This window comes from Corylus avellana, chromosome ca3, assembly GCF_901000735.1.
Source record: "Corylus avellana chromosome ca3, CavTom2PMs-1.0".
Lineage (NCBI taxonomy): Eukaryota > Viridiplantae > Streptophyta > Magnoliopsida > Fagales > Betulaceae > Corylus > Corylus avellana.
The window spans coordinates 13,331,783-13,336,184 of record NC_081543.1 but is presented as its reverse complement, the minus strand read 5'-3'; positions in this window follow the sequence as shown (position 1 = coordinate 13,336,184).

The window sequence follows — 4,402 nt, the reverse complement described above, 5'->3', positions numbered from 1 at the left end:
GCGAAAATTTTGGTGGGGTCAACAAGATAATGAGACCCATACTAATTGGATGAGTTGGGGAAAGATGGGTATGACCAAAGCTTCGGGTGGGATGGGTTTTTGGGATCTCACATTTTTTAATAAGGCCCTATTGGCGAAACAAAGCTGGCGATTATGGAAGGAACTGGAGAGTCTAGTTGCAAAGATTATGAAAGCGAAATATTATCCGGATGGGTCTATTTTAGATCCCAAGGTGGGTGCTAGGCCTTCATTTGCATGGAGGAACATTCATAGCTCTTCTGAAGTGTTGAAGGAAGAACTACTATGGCGTATTGGGAATGGAGCTACTATTCGAATATGGAAGGATAGGTGGATTCTCCGAAAACTATCCTCAATTCAGATGCCACTATGGGAGAATTAATTGATGAAGATTTGAAGGGGTGGAATGTCCAGTTACTAGAGCAGATTTTTTCCAAGGAGGAGGTTCAGTTGATCCAATCCATACCATTAGCCGCACCAACCAGCAGGATACATTGATTTGGAGAGGCAGTACAAACAAAATTTTTTCCGTCAAGAGTGCTTACCATATACAATTGGAAACTGTAGCACAAAAATCAGGTGTGGGCTCCCTAGTAGTGGGTCAATGAAGTTTGGAAAAAGCTGTAGGGTTTGGCAATACCGAACGTTGAAAAAAATTTTCTTTAACGAGCTTGTCATGACATCCTTCCTACCTGGGAAAATCTGCTCAAACGGAAGGTAATTCAAGATTCGGAGTGTCCAATTTGCGGCTTCATGGTGGAAACGGGTTTCCACATTTTATGGCAATGCCCGGCAGCTTCGGATGTTTGGGGTATGGGTCCTATAAAATTCCAAAAGAGTTTTTTTTATGGCTCCAGTTTCTTGGAGGTAGTAGAAAGGATGTTTCGGAGATGTAATCAAGAAGAGATTGCTTTATTCGCTGGGCTAGCACGACGGATTTGGCTGAGACGCAATGATATTTTGCATGAGGAGTTTTCTCCCACACGAACGTTATACTAAAACAAGCTACAAGGGCTTCGGCAGAATTTATGGAAGCACAGGACGTCAGGGAAGTGAACATGCAAAGCAGCGTAACAGATGGCATGCAAAAGTCGGAGGCACCAAGCCCGAGATGGTTTAAGGCAAACTGGGATGCCTCTTTGAATAGCAAGGAGGGGCGCATGGGAGGTGGCGTGGTGATACGAGATTTCTATGGCCAAGTGGTAGCAGCGAGGTGTTTCTCTCGTGGGGGAACCTTTTCACCGATAGCGGCTGAATCAATGGCGGCTTTGGTGGTTACAGACTTGTGCCAGGACGTGGGGTTCACTCATGTTCACCTGGAAGGGGATGCCAAGATTATCATAGATGCTGTGAACCGCGAAGAGGCTGACTGGAGTCGACTGGGCCATGTTGTGAAAGACATAAAGATGGAACTCCATTTGTTTACTCAATGGAGAATGAGCTTTGTTACGAGGGAAGGAAACCAGGCTGCACATTCTCTTTTTAAGTTTGCTGCCATAAATGGTGTGGATTTTTGACACCGGACAGAACTAAGATTGTCCTGACAGCGTATAATAGCAACAGAAACTAAGAATTGAAGATAGAAAATGGAACTTAGGAAGAGAAAAAATAACAAATAGGGAAGGGAAAATCCCTAAGTGCCCAAATAAGCAAACAGAGAAATAATTCTAAAAGACTTAAATTTAATTGATAGTATAAACTAAATTGAAAAACAACAAAGACTAGATGTCTTTATATAAGCTAGGCACCTCCTAAATTAACAAGGAAAAGGAAAAGCAAACCTAATTGGAAAAGGAAAACAAATCCTAATAGGAAAGGAAAAATTCAATCCTTACTGAAAAAGGAAAACTAAAACACACATGTATAATTAAAATAATAATTTTCTAAAATTCTTCCTGCAGAAATTTTGTATGGAGTGAATCTCCAGATTGTATTTGCGAGACCATTTTGTTAGAGCAATTAGCTCTCGCATAGTGATTCTAATAAAATATCATCTTTTTCTCAGGAAAAAAAAAAAAAAAAAAAACTATTACGTATGTGATTGTTAATTCATTAAAAAATGAAAATATGTAATGTAATGAACTTTAGTTAAATTTATGAATGGTTAAAAATTGTCCAAATATTGCCAAGTAACAAATTAATTCACATGGTTAAATATTAAGAAAGTGTAATTCAGGTAGATGATTACAAAAATCCCAAGTTCTGTGGCTCCATTGATGCCTTTAGAAAGATCCTGGCTTCGGAGGGAGTAAAAGGCCATGCCATGGCCCCAAGTGTTCCTGCAAATGCTGCATACTTCTTGGCATATGAGGTGAGAAAGTCAAGTCTGCGATCGCCAGAGAAGGATCCTCTCTATTTCATTTGAAATGAAGGAGATTCATTCAGTTGTTTTAAGAGGTTATTTTCGTCCAAATAAAAAATAGGAAGCCACAAAAATAACAAAATTACCTGTTAAAAACAATTAACTTGTTCTCTCTATTTCAAATGAAATGGATAGGATCCAAGTTCATAATAATCATAATTATTTCTTTCGGTTTTGGTTGAAGTAAAGCAAAATGGTTCAACCACTGAATAAACCTGTTTAATTAATTAAGATATTGTTTTGCAATGCTGGCAAGCTCTAATTTCTACTCTGTAATTCACTTGGTTGTGATTGTTGGAAGGAACATTTTTTCACGGATCGATATATAAAGGCACCGGTTGCTAAACTTGGCCTTTTCAGATGCTCTCTTTGATTACTTTTGTATGACAAGTATATAATAAAAGTAACCAATTGATATATAGAGACGAATCAACTTTTTTTTTTTTTTTTTTTTGGGTGTATAATATTATAATTTGGTTTTAATTAATTTTAAGTCCTATAATGTGGTCAAAGTCAAGCCCTCTCATGTCCTCAATAACTCTTGTATGAATTGTGAAATTGAACCGATTGAGATTGAGACAAGTGTCCCTTTATCTTCTGATATGTCACAATCCCAAGAAGTTGAAGTTGAAGTTGGAGTTGGAGCTAGACCTAAGCCAAAGCCCAAGTACGGATATTTATGTAGGAAATTGAAAATTAAAATCCAGTTCGCATAAAAAATTATCATGTTATTAAATACACTAATTCATTAAGAAAATATATGTTTAAACAAATTAAAAATAAATGTCTAATGTTGGGTTTATCTCGTGTCCAATGGCAAAATCAGAAATTTATTTTGACAATGGTCAAATTAAAATAATAGAATATACTACTAACATTTATTTAATATATATATATATATATACACGGCTTTACTGAATGGAAAGGGTTCAAAATTCAATTTGCTGAATAAATAAAAAATAATAATTATTATTATTTTCAATGGAAATTTCTATCAATTAAGGGTTTTAATGCCAATCAAAAATTTTGTTTAAGTCATAGGATTTTGATCTACTTGAGCACTCCTAGAAATCTTTTTAAAAATTAAAGTTTTTTTTTAAAAAAAAAAAGAAAAAAAGAAGAGAAATCGAGACAAAAGAGAAATGACTAAATAACCATATAAAACTAAATATTCTGTACTTTTTAGAGTTTGTTTAACAAAAATTAAATTAAAAAATAGATATAAAATTTGTAAAATGATTATTCTCTTACTTTTTCAATTTTTTTTTTTAAAAGGAGAGCTCGGTAAAAAGAAAATAGCAGAAACATTGATGGCGTGTAGAAGAGATGGAGTGTGTCAGTCAAAAAGCTGGTGTAAAAAAGCTGTAACGAGTAAATGTTCAAATCAAACGGCTGGAAAGTAAAGGTTGAGACAAGCTGGCTCCCTTATTGAGGTGAGTAAAGGCAACATCTACCCACGTGAGACATTAAATTAACACGGGTTCCTTTTCCTTTCTTCTTCTTTCAGCCTCGATCTGCATATCTTCAGCCTCAGAGCAGTCGGTCATCAGTTTACAAAGGAGGAAATCAGGTCAAAAGCCTTTTCCTTCAGATATATATATATATATATATATATATATATAGGAAAACTGAGAAGGGGTCGAAAGAAGAAGAAAGAAAATGCCTCCGCTGCCTCAATTGAAACCTCTCTCGATCTGTTGCTTTCTCTTCGGTCTTTAAGACATAATATGTCAGATGAAAATTAACATGTCTAATTTTTTCACATCTTATATTTTCTCCATCTTCATCGTAACGTTTGTCAGGCACCAACCATATAGTATATAGTTGTCGCCTGGCTGACGTTGTAACGATGGTGGAGGAAATATAAGATGTGAGAAAATCAGACATGATATCAAAGTTTCTCGATCGCATGCTCATATTAATTTTCATCTTACATATTATGCCTTGAAGACCGCAAGCAAGAAAAAGGTCGAGAGAGGTTTCAATTAAGGCAGTGGAGTCATTTTTCCAGTGGAGGCAGCA